The following is an 18,591-nucleotide window of genomic DNA, read 5'->3' on the forward strand; positions in this document are numbered from 1 at the left end:
GATGATGTAGTGCCATAGTAAATTGCATTAAAATAAATTGCAGCTGGCAAGACTCTTTAGAAAAGTGCAAGACGCAACCATACATCAGACGCACTTGGCATCACTAAAATTGTTGGAGTCGAGCAACTCGGAGAGTTTCTGATTGGTTGAAACTGCCGTTGCTCGAAGCCATGATTTATTTCGACGCCATCATTAATTTCGTTGCTAAGCAACGTAAAGAAAAGCTGCCTAGCTACAGAGTTGCGTTAGCGGCAGTTTTTCAGTTAAAAGTGAACCGGCAACCTAATACAACGCGAGTTTAAAGAAATTCAAAACGCGCTTATTTAAAGAAATTAAAATAATATTTTTGGCGGATCCAACAAAATGGATCCTCGATAGCGAGCGCTTTCTGCCGACAATATACAATGCATTCTACGGTCGACAAAGATAGACGGAGGGCCAACAGACACGCGTCTCCGATTACCATCACGGCCAAAGAGGTTGAGGATGCCATCGGTCATGCTAAACCATCCAAAGCAGTGGGCCCAGACGGCATAGTCATGCCGATGCTTAAAAGCCTAGCGAAAGAGGGTTTCAAATATTTAGCGCATGTCTTCAACTTGTCTCTTTCCACCTTTGTCATTCCCGAAAATGGAAAATGGCCAAGGTGGCCCCGCTACTAAAGCCTGGGAAACCAGCTAACATAGGAGAGTCATATCACCCGATATCTCTCCTATCGCCAGTAACCAAGACGCTTGAAGCCATTTTGCTGCCCTACTTCAAAGCAAATTTGGCGCTAGCATGTCATCAGCATGGCTTTAGAAAACTCCATAGCACCACCACCGCGCTAAATGCCATTAGCACCCAGATAAATTGTGGTTTAAATCAGAAGCCCCACCATAGAAAAGTACTCGTAGCGCTAGACCTATCAAAAGCTTTTGATACGGTCAACCATGGCACGTTACTGCAAGACTTGGAAGGGTCTACCCTTCCCCCATGTCTTAAAAGGTGGACCGCAAATTATCTGGGTGGTCGGCAGGCATCGGTGCAAATCAGAAACGAAACATCAAAGCCAAGAAGAATTAAACAGGGGGTGCCACAGGGTGGTGTCGTATCCCCACTTTTGTTTAATTTTTACATACCAAAACTACCTTCGCCACCGGAAGGAGTTACTATGTTGTTGTTGTTGTAGCAATGTTTCGCCCCACCTAATAGCTGCGACCGATCACAAATTGTCATCAATATCCTCTAACGGGAGTCCAAGAAAACTTGCTGTTTCGACAGGGGTGGACCATAATGAAAGGGATGTTAGAGGCGTTGGTTCCACATTACAATTAAAGAGATGGTTGGTGTCATGTGGGGACACATTGCAAGCGGGGCATACACTTTATATGTCGGGGTTGACTCTGCATATGTAAGAGTTTAACCTGTTACAGTATCCAGAACGAAGTTGAGCCAGAGTGACTCGCGTTTTCCTGGGGAGTATGCGTTCCTCTTCCGCAAGTTTTGGGTACTGTTCCCTGAGTACTGGATTTACCGGGCAATTCCCGGCATAAAGGTCCGACGCCTGTTTATGGAGTTCACCAAGGACCTGCTTGTGTTTTTTGCTTCATACGGCTGAGTTCTCAGGAGCCGCATTTCCTGAAAATGCTTACGGAGATGACTCCTTAAGTGCCTGGGCGGTGTTGGCTCATCAATCAGATGTCTGTTGGGATGCCCAGGTTTCTGGGTATTCAACAGGAACTGTTTGGTTAGCATCTCATTTCTCTCCCTGATGGGGAGTATTCTCGTCTCATTATGTAGATGGTGTTCTGGGGACATAAGAAGACAGCCCGTGGCGGTTCCGAGCGCAGTATTTTGGCAGGCCTATAGCTTCTTCCAGTGGGTAGTTTTTAGGCTTGGCGACCATATAGGGGACGCGTAGCACGCAAAACGCTGGCCAATTGCTTTGTATGTGGTAATGAGCGTTTCTTTGTCTTTCCCCAAGTACTGCCAGTGAGGGATTTGACGATTTTATTACCGCTTCCCAAGGCAGTCGGTTCTATGTACCGGAGCAACTCGGGATTTTTCCCGACCAAGGACTGCCATTTCAGTGTAACCCCATTTAATTCGTTGCGTCCCTCCCACAAATTGTCATCCTCCCAGCAACTCCTTGCAGCAGGACTGCTCCATATTCTCTTGCTCCGGGAAGGTATCGAATCCAATCCGGGTCGGTCTCCTGACCCCGGTCCTGAGAAATGGTTTTGCTGCATCTGCCGGAAAAGAATCTTTTTAGGACGGTTATACTCTGTTCAGTGTGTCTCGTGTAAGGGATGGTTGCATCGGACAGGTTGTTCTGGGCTTGATCCCAAAACCCGACGTACACGTAACTTTTATAAATATTTTGTGGCTCCTTGCTGTTCACGCCCAAGGGCGTCCCGTAGTCTACGTCTAAGCGCCCCCCCCCCCCCCCCCCCCACTACCTTCCAGCAGCCCCGCTGCTCAGCAAGCCACAACAAGTACCCGCTGCTGCTCGCGCCCCACGGCGCCAACAACTCAAACAGCTGCTACCACTCATAACTACAATCTTCGTAGTAGAGTCGGAAGCAATTCTGAGCAACAGCCCCTGCCCCGGCTTCTCGCCCCCCCCCCCCCCTCTTTTCCGGCAGCAATCGTGTAGGTCAGGGAAACAGACTCTTAGTCCCTACCTTCGTTTGCACCGTTTGCCAGCACAGAATATATATGTTTGCGACATCCGCCCAATGCAGCTCCTGCCTTGGGTGGTGCCACTTTCCTAGATGTTCTGGTCTCTGCGACGGCAACCCCCCGACGGGTTTCATCGCGCCATGTTGCCAGGTCGCAAACCCAAATCACCCGGGTACCCCAATGCTTGCCCAAGGACGCCCAGTCCCAGGGCCACAACAGCAATTGCGCCCTGGCCTTCCTCAACCCAGGCGTAGTCACCCGTCACTTACCCCCAGAGTGGTGACTTCAGAATTCTGCAGTTAAACTGTAATGGACTAACTGGGAAGATTACGGAGATAGTCAATTTCATGAAGCGGCACAACATCCGCATTGCTGCGATTCAAGAGACTAAACTCACAGCACGATCTGCATTGCAGACCTGCTCTGGGTATAATGTCCACAGAAAAGATCGCGAGAGCGGAAATGGAGGCGGCCTCGCATTTATCATACACCACTCTGTGCAATATCACATATTTGATCGTGGCATCGACCGCAGGGACAATGTCTTAGAACGTCAAGGCCTATCTGTCCGGTCAGGCGATGCAAACCTAGAAATCATCAACATCTACATCCCCCCTGCCACCTGTTGCCCCCGTGGATACCGCCCTAATATCAGAGCCTTACTAACTGGCAACAATTGCATTATTTTAGGCGATTTCAATGCCCATCATGATCTATGGCATTCAAATTTGCGGGCGGACAGTAGGGGTGAGATGTTGGCGGATCAAATAGAAGAAACGACGTTCTGCACAATAAACGGAGACGCCCCCACGCGTATGGTAGGAAGCTGTCACAGTTCGCCAGATATCTCAATCGTGAGCGCGGAACTCGTCAACTGCATCAACTGGCAGCCGATGGTATCATTGGCATCCGACCACCTGCCTATACTTGTTTCGTTCGAGCGTGCCGCCGACTTCATAGTTACAGAAAAACGCACTTCCATAAACTTTAAAAAAGGAAAGTGGGACGAATACAAATCTTTTACAGACAACCTCTTTGCTGCCCTCCCTATCCCGACTGATGCCCGCCAAGGGCAGCGTGCTTTCCGCAAGGTCATTGAATCCGCCGGGAGAATTCCCGAAATTCGGCCCCACTTCCCGGCGGAGGCCGCAAACTTAGCGAGAGAACGTGACCTTATAAGGCACCTTGATCCAGGCGACCCCCAAATAAGGGATATAAACCAACGCATCAGATTGATTGTGGATGAACACAAGCGAGCGAAATGGGAGGAGCACCTAAGAGGTTGTAACCTCTCTACCGGTGTGGGTAAACTTTGGTCCACCGTAAAGTCCCTTGGCGACAAAGTGCTGTCGGATGCGAAAAAATGCGCCAGCGCTTTCTGCCGACAATATATAATGCATTATACGGTCGACAAAGATAGACGGAGGGCCAACAGACACGCACATAAACACAAATTCAGCGCGTCACCAATCACCATCACCGCCAAAGAGGTTGAGGACGCCATTGGTCGCGCTAAACCATCCAAAGCAGTGGGCCCAGACGGCATAGCCATGCCGATGCTTAAAAGCCTAGGGAAAGAGGGTTTCAAATATTTAGCGCAGGTCTTCAACCTGTCTCTTTCCACTTTTGTCATACCCGAGAAATGGAAAATGGCCAAGGTGGTCCCGCTACTAAAGCCTGGTAAACCAGCTAACATAGGAGAGTCGTATCGTCCGATATCTCTCCTATCGCCAGTAGCAAAGACGCTCGAAGCCATTTTGCTCCCTTATTTCCAAGCAAATTTGCAGCTAGCCTCCCATCAGCATGGCTTCAGAAAACTCCATAGCACTACCTCCGCGCTAAATGCCATTAGCACCCAGATAAATTGCGGTTTAAATCAAAACCCCCACCATAGAACAGTACTCGTAGCGCTAGACCTATCAAAAGCTTTTGATACGGTCAACCATGGCTCGTTACTGCAAGACCTGGACGGGTCTACCCTTCCCCCATGTCTTAAAGGTGGACCGCAAATTATCTGGGTGGTCGGCAGGCATCCGTGCTATTTAGAAACGAAACATCAAAGCCAAGGAGAATTAAACAAGGGGTGCCACAGGGTGGTGTCCTATCCCCACTTTTGTTTAATTTCTACATATCTAAGCTACCTTCACCACCGGAAGGAGTCACAATCGTTTCCTACGCCGATGACTGCACAGTAATGGCCACAGGCCCAGGCCCACAGATCGATGAGCTATGCAATAAAATAAACGGTTACCTCCCTGATCTCTCCAGTTTTTTCGCCTCGCGAAACCTGGCATTATCACCGACTAAATCTTCCGCGACCTTATTTACAACATGGACGTCCCAAATGCCGACCATTTTGAACATCCTCGTCGATGGCTCTACGCTACCGACTGTCCTACACCCCAAAATCTTGGGTGTGACGTTTGATCAGGATCTACATTTTGGTGAGCACGCAGCCGCAATTGTTCCGATAATTCAGAGCCGTAACAAAATCCTCAAATCCCTTGCTGGCAGTACCTGGGGAAGGGATAAAGAAACGCTCATGACTACATACAAAGCAATTAGCCAGCCGATTACGTGCTACGCGTCACCCATATGGTCGCCAAGCCTAAAAATTACCCACTGGAAGAAGCTACAGGCCTGCCAAAATACTGCTCTCAGAATTGCCACGGGCTGTCTTCTTATGTCCCCAGAACACCATCTGCATAATGAGGCGAGAATACTCCCCATCAGGGAAAGAAACGAGATGCTGACCAAACAGTTCCTGTTGAATACCCAGAAACCTGGGCATCCAAACAGATATCTGATTGACGAGCCAGCACCGCCTAGGGGCTTAAGGAGTCATCTCCGCAAGCATTTTGAGGAAATACGGCACCTGAGAACCCAGCCGTATGAAGCGAAAAAACACAAGCAGGTCCTTGGTAAACTCCACAAACAGGCGTCGGACCTTTATGCCGGGAATTGCCCGGTGAATCCAGTACTCAAAGTAAATTATCCAAAACTTGCGGAAGAGGAACGCATACTCCCCAGGGAAACGCGTGTCACTCTGGCTCAACTTCGTTCTGGATACTGTAACAGGTTAAACTCTTACCTATCCAGAATCAACCACGACATACAAAATGTATGCCCCGCTTGCAATGTGTCCCCACATGACACCAACCATCTCTTTAATTGTAATGTGGTACCAACGCCTCTAACACCCCTTTCCCTATGGTCCACCCCTGTTGAAACAGCAAGTTTCCTTGGACTCCCGTTAGAGGATATTGATGACAGTTTGTGATCGGTCGCGACTGTTAGGTGGGGCGAAGCACTGCTACAACAACAACAACAACAACGCCCCCACACGTATGTTAGGAAGCTGTCACAGTTCGCCGCATATCTCAATCGTGAGCGCAGAACTCGTAAACTGCGTCAACTGGCAGCCGATGGTAACATTGGTATCCGAGCACCTGCCTATACTTATTTCGTTCGAGCGTACCGCCGACTTCATCGTTACAGAAAAACGCACTTTCATAAACTTAAAAAAAAGGACAGTGGGAGGAATACAAATCTTTTACAGACAACCTCTTTGCTGCCCTCCCTATCCCGACTGATGCCCGCCAAGGGGAGCGTGCTTTCCGCAAGGTCATTGAATCCGCCCGGCACGTTTCATTCCCGCCGGGAGAATTCCCGAAATTCGGCCCCACTTCTTGTTGATGTTGTAGCGATAAGGTTGCTCCCCGAAGGTTTTGGGGAGTGTCATCGATGTGATGGTCCTTTGCCGGATACAAATCCGGTACGCTCCGATACCATAGCACCATTAAGGCGCTAGCCCGACCATCTCGGGAACGATTTATGTGGCCACATTAAACCTTCAGGCCATTCCCTCCCTCCCTACCCCCAAATTCCATGAGTAGCTTGGGGTCGCCAGAGCCTCGTCTGTTAGTGAAACAGGATTCGCCGCGGATAGGTGAGGTTGACAATTGGGTTTGGAGAAGCTATATATTGCGCTGGCAACCTGAAGGGTTGCGCTACACAGCCCCTTGAATCTGGTATTTTAGCCGCCTCTTACGACAGGCATACCTACCGCTTTTATATTCTGATCCCCTGACCCGCTGGGGGACGGCCCCACTTCCCGGCGGAGGCCGCAAATTTAGCGAGAGAACGTGACCTTATAAGACAGCTCGACCCAGGTGACCACAAAATAAGGGATATAAACAAACGCATCAGATTGCTTATGGCTGAACACAAGCGGGCGAAATGGGAGGAACACCTAAGAGGTTGTAACCTCTCTGCCGGTGTGGGTAAACTTTGGTCCTCCGTAAAGTCCCTATCGAATCCGTCTAAGCACAATGACAAAGTTTCCATCGCCTTCGGCGATAAAGTGCTGTCGGATTCGAAAAGATGTGCGAGCGCGTTCTGCCGTCAATATGTAATGCATTCTACGGTCGACAAAGATAGACGGAGGGCCAACAGACACGCACATAAACATAAATTCAGCGCGTCACCAATTACCATCACCGCCAGAGAGGTTGAAGATGCCATTGGTCACGCTAAACCATCCAATGCAGTGGGCCCAGACGGCATAGCCATGCCAATGCTTAAAAGCCTAGGGAAAGAGGGTTTCAAATACTTAGCACATGTCTTCAACCTGTCTCTTTCCACCTTTGTCATACCCGAAAAATGGAAAATGGCCAAGGTGGTCCCGCTACTAAAGCCTGGGAAACCAGCTAACATAGGAGAGTCGTATCGCGCGATATCTCTCCTATCGCCAGTAGCAAAGATGCTTGAAGCCATTTTGCTCCCCTACTTCCAAGCAAATTTGCAGCTAGGCTGTCATCAGCATGGCTTCAGAAAACTCCATAGCACCACAACCGCGCTAAATGCCTTGATCTCTCCAGTTTTTTCGCCTCGCGAAACTTGGCATTATCACCGACTAAATCTTCTGCGATCTTATTTACAACACGGACGTCCCATATGTCGACCATTTTGAACATCCACGTCGACGACACTACGCTGCCGACTGTCCTACAATCCAAAATCTTGGGTGTGACGTTTGATCAGGATCTACATTTTGGTGAGGACGCAGCCGCAATCGTTCCGAAAATCCAGAGCCGTAATAGAATCCTCAAATCCCTTGCTGGCAGTACCTGGGTAAAAGATAAAGAAACGCTCATTACTACATACAAAGCAATTGGCCAGCCGTTTACGTGCTACGCGTCACCCATATGGTTGCCAAGCCTAAAAATTACTTGAAGAAGCTACAGGCCTGCCAAAATACTGCTCTTAGAATCGCCACGGGCTGCCTTCTTATGTCCTCAGAACACCATCTACATAATGAGGCGAGAATACTCCCCATCAGGGAGAGAAATGAGATGCTATACAAACAGTTCCTGTTGAATATCCAGAAACCTGGGCATCCAAACAGACATTTGATTGATGAGCCAGCACCGCCTAGGGGCTTAAGGAGTCATCTCCGTAAGCATTTTGAGGAAATACGGCACCTGAGAACCCAGCCGTATGAAGTAAAAAAACACAAACAGTTCCTTGGTGAACTCCACAAACAGGCGTCGGACCTTTATGTCAGGAATTGCCTGGTGAATCCAGTACTCAAAGAAAAGTACCCAAAACTTGTGGAAGAGGAACGCATACTCCCCAGGGAAATGCGTGTCACTCTTGCTCAACTTCGTTCTGGATACTGTAACAGGTTAAACTCTTACCTATCCAGAATCAACCCCGACATACAAAATATATGCCCCGATTGCAATGTGTCCCCACATGGCACCAACCATCTCTTTAATTGTAATGTGGAACCAACGCCTCTAACACCCCTTTCATTATGGTCCACCCTTGTTAAACTCCCGTTAGAGGATAATGATGACAATTTGTGATCGGTCGCGGCTGTTAGGTGGGGCGAAGCACTGCTACAACAACAACAACAACAACAGGATTTTATTACGGCTCTGGATTTTCGGAACAATTGCGGCTGTGTTCTCACCAAAATGTAGATCCTGATCAAACGTCACACCCAAGATTTTGGGGTGTAGGACAGTCGGTAGCGTAGTGCCATCGACGTAGATGTTCAAAATGGTAGACATTTGGGACGTCCAAGTTGTAAATAAGGTCGCGGATGATATAGTCGGTGATAATGCCAGGTTTCGCGGCTTCTGGCCGCAATAAATAAATAATCTAATCTATTCTGTTGCAAAGCTCATCGATCTAGGGGCCCGGGCCTGTGGCCATTATAGTGCAGTCATCGGCGTAAGAAACGATAGTGACTCCTTCCGGTGGCGAAGGTAGTTTTGATATGTAAAATTTAAACAAAAGTTTTTTCGAACACCATGGATCAAGTCAATGGTAAGCGTCGTGGTGACGACCTTAATAACGAGGTTGATAGCGCCAAAAAGGTGCAACGGATCAGCGGCTTCTCTCCTAGTTTTATGCAAAGCATGGATCAGCGATTTGCTAAGTTCAACGATCTGATTGCTAAGCAAATTTTGGACTCGGAAAAAAGGCTCATCGAATGCGTATGCAAAAAACTAGAAGACAAATTTGTGGTGCTGAAGAAAGAGGTCAGTGAGCTTAATGCAAGAGTTACTCAGCTGGAGAGTGTGTTCGAGCGCGTTGGTTATCTCGAAGAGGAAGTAAAAGCACTCAAAAACAATGCGTCAAAGCAAGAGAGCCATATTGCCGCAAGTGAAGTCCGTGTACACGGAATTCCCTTTAAGGAAGGAGAAAACTTAACAAGTGTCTTTCAGCACCTCTGTTCCACTCTTAGATTGCAACCAATTCATATAATGAGCATTTTTCGGCTACGGAAACTAGACAACAGCGTGACAGATCCGGCCGTAATAATCAAATTCCAGTCGCCGACAGACAGAAACAAATTGCTAAAAAGTATAGGCACCTTTAGGCACCAAAACAATCCAAACATCAAGGGTCTGCATAAATTCAAATGCTCCGATTTATGTAAATGCTTCGCTGTCCAGTCAAAACTATGCGATCTTCAAGGCAGCGATCCGTCTAAAGAAGAAAAGGAAGGTAGTGGCGGTTTTTAAACGGTTTTATTTAGCTTGAGTTGACAGGCAGGCCGTTGTGAACGAATCTTGTAATTGAAATTTAAGTAACTTCCCGAAAAGCTATAAGCTTGAAACTTGGAATATAGTTCAGAACCCGATGACAATGCAATAATAAGAAAAAAATCGCTGCTAGGTGGCGCATGGATCGAGATATTCGCAAAATTCGCATTTGTGGTTCGATTTGGCTCATATTTGGAACACATAATACATGCAAGAATAGAAATCGACCTGTGAAAAAAATCGCCGCTAGGTGGCGCATGGATCTAGATATTCACAAAAATCGTATTTGTGGTCCGATTTGGCTCATGTTTGGAACACATAATACATGCAAGAATAGAAATCGACCTGTGAAAAAAAAATCGCCGCTAGGTGGCGCATGGATCGAGATATTCACAAAAATCGTATTTGTGGTCCGATTTGGCTCATATTTGGAACACATAATACATGCAAGAATAGAAATCGACCTGTGAAAAAAATCGCCGCTAAGTGGCGCATGGATCGAGATATTCACAAAAATCGTATTTGTGGTCCGATTTGATTTGGTCCATATTTGGAACACATAATACATACATGAATAGAAAGCGACCTATGATGCCCGATTTGGCTCATATTTGGAACAAATATTGCATACAGTCCAGTAGAAGTGACATCAAAATATTTTTGAGTTGGAGGAGGGACAAGCATACGTGGCGCAGTCGAGTAAAGTCTTTGGAAGGATTATATATTGAGGACTTAGGTTGTAACAAAATGTCAGGAAAGAGTCCTTGTAATAATGAGTCACTAAACGAACTAAATAGAATGAGAAATAACAGGCAATTAAATAAAGACTAAAAACTTGAAAATAAAATAATTAAAAATAAATGTTTAAGTTAAACGGTTTTATTGAAAACAATACTTACATGAAATAATAATAATGCGAAAAGCTAGAAAATAATTAGGTAGGTCCTAGGTACTAGTCATCACACTCCTTATCAATCTAGGGCGTTGATCAGACAATTAAATAAAAGCATTGGTCGCGTGAAATTTCTAAAAATGTGAGGCGTAGCATAACCTGATTAAGGTTCAGTTGGTTTTACTTATGACTTATCAATAGAAATATGACGCGTCCAACGCTTTTATTTAAATGTCTGATCAACGCCCTAGATTGATAAGGAGTGTGATGACTAGTACCTAGGACCTACCTAATTATTTTCTAGCTTTTGGTATTATTATTATTTCATGTAAGTATTGTTTTCAATAAAACCGTTTAACTTAAAAATTTTTTTTTAATTATTTCATTTCTAAGAAGGGTCTGGTACATATCAGGCGAACAGCCAACGCCAGCCCTGAAGCAATACATAGCTTGGATTTTCTAGAGCGTCTTGAGAATACCGGCGAAGAAAGCGCGATTTCCTTTTGAGTTGATGATGCGCCAACGAATAATGATCAATAAATTAATTTCTATGTATGGTATATTACTTAAGTTCTTGAGTCTCTTCGTTTCTGTCTTTATCTCTCCCTATCATACTTGTAAACAATCATTTATGTTGTCTTGTTACGCATCGCAGAGCATTCTTTATATCCCATAGATAGTGATGGTCCTAGACTATAGGTTGTCTAGTTCCAGAGACTGCTTACAAACACTGTTGCGCGTATTCAACAAAGTCATCCTTCTCAATGCGTAAAGCCTATATAAAAAGCTGGATGAATTGAGATTCATATCTGAGGGTTCTGATATAGATGTTATACGTATTTCCGAAACCTGGTTTTCTTCATGTCACAAAAATGATTTGGTGCAACTAAATGGATATCAACTTTTCATTAACTTTTTGTATGGTTTCATTATTTATTTTTAGCCCACTTAAGTCCTCATCATTAATATTTTTTCTTGTTATGACCATATATTTGGTTTTGTTTATATTAAGCTTTAGCCTATTCGCACATAGCCATGTTTATAAATTGTTGAGATCATTTTGCATTTTTAATACCGCAGTAGTAATATTATTATCACTGATCATAAGTATTGCATCATCCGCAAATAGTTTTATATCACAGTCTTGTATCGCATTAACTATATCATTTATATATATTAGGAACAATATTGGTGCTAGGACCGAGCCTTGTGGTAAGCCTATGGGCACTTCCAATACATCAGATATCGCTGTTTTTATAACTGTTCGCTGTTTCCTATGTTTTAAATAACTGCGGAACCAAGCAAGCTCCATGTCTTTAATACCAATTTGTTGGAGTTTCTTGATAAGGATTTCCTTATCTACCGTTTCGAAGGCTCTTTTAAGGTCAAGAAAGACAGCAATCACCACCTTCTTATTATTTAGATCATCTCTCCACTCCGATATGACAAAGTTAAGAGCTGTTTCACATGAATGTTTTTTCCTAAAACCCGACTGTTGTTTGACAAGTATTTTGTTTGAGTATAGATATTTTACCAATTGATTCTTAACATAAACTTCAAGGATTTTAGCGTCACTTGGTATGGTGTTTATGGGTCTAAGCTCTTCTGGCTGTATTGTCTTTTTAATTTTTTCAACTGGAATCACCGTTGACATTTTCCACTTTTCTGGTACAATACCATCTTCCAAACTGCTATTAATTAATTGGGCATAAAAGAAACCCTGTATACAGTATAGAGTCCTTCATCACGCCATCCGACAGAATGTTCCTGCCACCTATTTTGTATTTAAACTCTTGCAGGATTTTTATAACTTCATCAGTCGTTATTTTAGGAAACTTAAATTCAGAATTGGCTTGACTACCGCTGAGTGCTATATCGAAATATTCTATATTGTTATTTATTTCTATCACACTATTTATAAAAAATTTGTTAAGGCCATTTGCCATTTAAGTTCATCTTCTACCAATATACCATCGATTACCGCTTTATTAATACCATCGTTATCCCGCGCCAAGCAGACCGTCGATTTAAGGTACTTCCACATATCTTTAGCGTTGTTTTCATTCATTATAACTTTATTTTCCATGTGTTTAATTTTCTTTATTTTAACTAGGTTTTTATACATTTTATTAATATTTTTGTATTCTTCCCACAGTCCGGTCTGTATAGCACATGTATATAAATAAAATTTATGTTTATTTATTTGTGCAAGTTCTCTATCGTACCACTTATTCATTAGTTTTATATGTACTTCTTTTTCATAGGTTAAATTTTCCATCGCTTGCGTTAAAATGTGGTTCACTAGTTCAACTTTATCATCTATTAATAAATTTTCATTGAAAGTAAAATTAAAGGACCTGAGTAGGTTTAATAAAATGTCATTACTATATTTATCCCAAGCAATTATTTTCTTAATCACTCTCATCTTATATGATTTAGATATTTGAACATTGAAAATTATTGTTTCATGATCAGAAATTCTGTATGCTTGCAAAGATTTTCACTTTTATCAATTTTAGATTCAGTTGTATCCGTTATTCGTGTATTAAAATCCACTTTTTGAACCATACCCATCACGGAAAATATTTCATTCAGTTTTGTACTGTATGTTGATATGTGATTCATATTGATATTAAAATCACCAACTAGTATATTGTGGTTACTTTTTTCATATTTATCAATTAATATTTCAAAGTATGTTTGAGCTCTAGGCCAATATATACATATGTTTATTAAAATACAGCAAATGTGTTTAAACAATTGTATATATATTTGCCGAATGGTTTGTCTTTTCAATATTTCGACTTCAATCTGAAGTCATCTTCAGGAATGAAAAGACAAACCAAAAGATAAACCAAAAGTCAAACCATTCGACAAATATATATACATTGTTTAAACACATTTGCTGTATTTTAATAACCATATGTATATATTGGCCTAGAGCTCAAACATACTTTGAATATATTAACTAAAAGGCCGGAATACAAGAAATTAATTAATATTTCATTTAAATAATTTATTAAATTTTAATGAGCTCGAGGCAGTTTAAAAAATTGAAACACAGTTTAAATTTTTATATTTCAATTTTATTTGGTCGATATTTCGATCTCATTCTGAGATCATCCTCAGGAACTGTGGACAAAAACAACAATTAGTTAACATGTAAACAATTTTCAAACCCTAAACATAATACCACTTACACAATTGAATATGTTTTACCGACTAACAAGATGTACGAAAAAAGAAAGCGTAGAAGTCAAATAAATATGAAAATATAAACAATTTAAAACACCGTAAGTATAAACAAAAATCTACAAAAACAACAATACATAGGATGACGAACAAAAAGACATAATCATTTGCATTAACACACAAATGTACATATGTACATATATATTTGTCATCCCACTGCATTTGTTGTGTTGAGCTGCAATTCTAACTAGAACAGTGTTGTTGTCTTAAAACTAAGTCGCGGTAAACGCGCGCCAGCTGATCAGTGTCTATTTTATAATTCATTTTCGTGTCATTAGGGGTGTTCGTTATGTGCAGCATTTCTAAAGTATATTTTTTGCCGTAATTTTTCTCCTCGTGTAAAATGGATACATTATCGAAATCGGGATAATGTCCGGTATCTTTGCAATGTGATGACAATGCCGTCTTATTGTCCGAAAAACTGCTTCTTAATTTCACATTTGACCTGTGAGCGGAAATCCTTGTCTTGAGTTTCATTTTTGTTGTCCCCACATATACCTTTTTGCATAAGTGGGACCCGTCACCATTACACGGAATCCTGTAAACTACATCAGACTTCTCTTGTTTGGGAATTCTATCCTTTGTATTGCTGTAGAGTTTTCTTAGCGTGTGTTTATAAGTTGACGCGATCTGATATTTATCTCTGTCATAGAGCTTTGAAAATTTTATTCTTTCCGTTATTCCTGGAACATGAACTACTGATTTGTATATTTTTCCCTCTCCTTTGGCTATGTTGGTTCTCTCCTTATTTTCGGTAAAGTATGTTCGAAGTAATTGCTTTATGGTTGTCATAGGGAATTCATTCTTTGTCAAGGTTACTTTTATTTCGTCAATATTCTTTCCGTGAAAAATCGTGTCGCTTATCGAGAGAACTCTTCTAATGAAATTGCTTGCGGTGTTTATAATTGTTTTTTTGTCATGTTTTGAATTAAAATTAATAAGTCTTCCAGATGCCGTGGGCTTTTTATACCAGTCAATCAACAATTTGTTATTCTTTCTGATAATAAGAGTGTCTAAGTAGGGTAGCTCTCCATCTTTTTCCGTTTCTATTGTAAATTGAATTGATTTATTGAAGTTGTTAAGATCGTTGAGCATCTTGTCGACATCTTGTGTCCTAACAATCGCGAACAAGTCGTCAACGTACTTAGTTAATAAGCGCGGTTTGTTGGCAGTTTCCATCATGAATTTGGATAGTAGTTCCTCCATGACTATATCTGCTACGACAGGTGATGCTGGTGATCCCATAGGCATACTTTACCGAAAATAAGGAGAGAACCAACATAGCCAAAGGAGAGGGAAAAATATACAAATCAGTAGTTCATGTTCCAGGAATAACGGAAAGAATAAAATTTTCAAAGCTCTATGACAGAGATAAATATCAGATCGCGTCAACTTATAAACACACGCTAAGAAAACTCTACAGCAATACAAAGGATAGAATTCCCAAACAAGAGAAGTCTGATGTAGTTTACAGGATTCCGTGTAATGGTGACGGGTCCCACTTATGCAAAAAGGTATATGTGGGGACAACAAAAATGAAACTCAAGACAAGGATTTCCGCTCACAGGTCAAATGTGAAATTAAGAAGCAGTTTTTCGGACAATAAGACGGCATTGTCATCACATTGCAAAGATACCGGACATTATCCCGATTTCGATAATGTATCCATTTTACACGAGGAGAAAAATTACGGCAAAAGATATACTTTAGAAATGCTGCACATAACGAACACCCCTAATGACACGAAAATGAATTATAAAATAGACACTGATCAGCTGGCGCGCGTTTACCGCGACTTAGTTTTAAGACAACAACACTGTTCTAGTTAGAATTGCAGCTCAACACAACAAATGCAGTGGGATGACAAATATATATGTACATATGTACATTTGTGTGTTAATGCAAATGATTATGTCTTTTTGTTCGTCATCCTATGTATTGTTGTTTTTGTAGATTTTTGTTTATACTTACGGTGTTTTAAATTGTTTATATTTTCATATTTATTTGACTTCTACGCTTTCTTTTTTCGTACATCTTGTTAGTCGGTAAAACATATTCAATTGTGTAAGTGGTATTATGTTTAGGGTTTGAAAATTGTTTACATGTTAACTAATTGTTGTTTTTGTCCACAGTTCCTGAGGATGATCTAAGAATGAGATCGAAATATCGACCAAATAAAATTGAAATATAAAAATTTAAACTGTGTTTCAATTTTTTAAACTGCCTCGAGCTTATTAAAATTTAATAAATTATAATATTTGAAGGCAAATAAAAATATATTTTTAAAATTTCATTTAAATATTCTAGGAAGGCTGCATCACTTGTGCTGGGCGAGTGGTAGAGCATCCCTATTTGCCACTTTTTTCCAAGTTTTTTCAATTTTATTATAATGCACCACAAATTCATGTTTACACTACCATTATATATTATATTAAAATTTATTTCTCTATGTACATATATTAGTACTCCGCCAGTATGCCCACTGTGGGAATCACATCTTATCATGTTAAAAGATGCTATTTCTAATTCATTATCTTCAATATCTTTTGTTGTACACGTTTCAGGGCATAATATGATTGCCGGCTTGAGAACTTCCGCCGTCACTTCCAATTCACTTTTATTCGAAACTATACTATTAATGTTTAGGTAAATACATTTTAATATATTGTTATCAGCTTTTGCAGACTTGCTTTTTCGATTAACTTTTGCGGGAATATAATCCTCAAGTTGATCTGTAACTTCTGAGTAGTGCGTTAGTTGCTAATAGCCAAGCCTATGTTTTTTTGCACTGAAGTGCTTTAAATAAACCGGACATTGTCGGCTATTACACAAGTGATTTACAAGTTTGGCCTTTATGCAATTTATACACTTGTTTATAGGCGTTTCATTACACTCCGTGGTTTTATGTTTACCCAAACATTTGCTGCATACCTCTTCACTTTTACAATCGGTCGCTTTATGGTTGTATCCTTTACATTTGAAACATGTTGTCACATTAACACCATCGTGAAACCTGCATCTGTCCCATCCTACGTTTAGCTTATCTAACTTCATAACGTTGGTAAACATATCTTCATCCACCTCTACAATTGCTTTATAGTAGTTTTTGTTGTTTGTTTTGACATTGTACTGTTTAATAATTTTTATTTCGCCCTGCTCTAGGCATTTGTTTTGGTTATTTAAACACTCTATTAATTTATTATTATTTTTTTCAAAGTGCAAACCAGTTATAAATATTCTTGGTTTTATCGTCCCGTGGGATCTTTATTTCATATCATCACTTATTTGTTTGTCCATAATTTCTTTGATTTTATCTCTTTCACTTTCATTTATACTGTCAATCACCATAACACCATTTTGGCCTGCTTTGATATCAGTGATTTTTAGCCCCTTAGGGTTAATTTTATTGTTTAAATCTTTTTTTGTTTTTTCACTAGTTTGTTTTGTTTTCGGCTTCACAATGATAGGAGTGCGTTTCTTAAATTCCGGCACATCCCTGGTTGTATGCATATTATCACTCATTTTCAATGCATTTGCATATGATTTTTGCTGTTGCGTCACACTGCCTTTATCTTTCACTATTGTTTTTATTTCGCTACATAATTTTTCATTTTCATTTCCCACTACTTCCACTTGTTTTATCATTTGCTCTGCTACCTCCCGCACTTTCTTTATTTCTGCTGCATTTTTTAAGTACATTTCTTGGTGCATTTTTAGGGTCGCTAACCTTTCATTATACTTATCATCCATCGCTTTCATTAGATCTTTTAGCTCTCTCTTGCTGGTTTGTATTGCCCGTTCAAATTCATTTTTATATTCCTTTAAGTATATACTATTTTTGTTAACACTCTCTTGCATGTCTCTTACAACTAAGTCAACATTATGTATATACGTAATGCACTTATCACAAATAAACTTCACCATTGGATGCGATCCTATTACATTGGCTTTGTAGCTATCCAACCCAGAACATTTTGGTGCAGAGTGGTATACCTTTCCACATACACCCACACACCTGACACCTGTCTTCACGTATTGCAACTTTGCATTTATCACATTTGGTGGTTTCGGACATTTCGTCTTTGAAACCGCGCGCTTTTCACTATTTTATATTATTTGTATATATGTATCTCGTTAGACGAACATGCATACATACATATGTATGTGTTTTATTAGTTTATTTGAGTCACTTTCTAACAATATTTTAGAGTATACACAGTATATTGATATTTATAATCATTAGATTTTAAATAAAACCTCCTCGTTAGCTTCCTAAGTCTCTATCTCACATTAATGACGGTATTTAGACGATTTTTATATTGGTTTTGACCATGTTTTAAAACAAACTCCAAGCGCAAAATTAAACACGTCCGACCCGCTCGAATAACATAATAATGTAATGTCAAACCTGTTGGCGGATCAAATAGTAGAAACGACGTTCTGCACAATAAACGGAGACGCCCCCACACGTATGTTAGGAAGCTGTCACAGTTCGCCGGATATCTCAAACGTGAGCGCAGAACTCGTAAACTGCGTCAACTGGCAGCCGATGGTAACATTGGCATCCGACCACCTGCCTATACTTATTTCGTTCGAGCGTACCGCCGACTTCATCGTTACAGAAAAACGCACTTTCATAAACTTTAAAAAAAGGAAAGTGGGAGGAATACAAATCTTTTACAGACAACCTCTTTGCTGCCCTCCCTATCCCGACTGATGCCCGCC

The 18,591-nt window shown here is 41.3% G+C and overlaps 1 protein-coding gene and 1 long non-coding RNA gene across 4 annotated transcripts in view; both read right to left on the reverse strand.

Annotated features, from left to right (window-relative positions):
• The window catches only part of Ubc4 (ubiquitin conjugating enzyme 4), a 387,349-nt gene that overhangs the window by 340,860 nt on the left and 27,898 nt on the right, over positions 1-18,591 (reverse strand). The gene's annotated exons all lie outside the window — the stretch shown is intronic.
• LOC137254517 (uncharacterized) lies at positions 13,679-14,170 on the reverse strand. The gene is made up of 2 exons (XR_010954017.1): positions 13,815-14,170; positions 13,679-13,746 (listed from the first exon to the last, which is right to left on the reverse strand). It is a non-coding gene; the product is annotated as an uncharacterized lncRNA (long non-coding RNA).

Source organism: Eurosta solidaginis, chromosome 5 (genome assembly GCF_040869045.1).
Source record: "Eurosta solidaginis isolate ZX-2024a chromosome 5, ASM4086904v1, whole genome shotgun sequence".
Classification (NCBI taxonomy): Eukaryota; Metazoa; Arthropoda; class Insecta; order Diptera; family Tephritidae; genus Eurosta; species Eurosta solidaginis.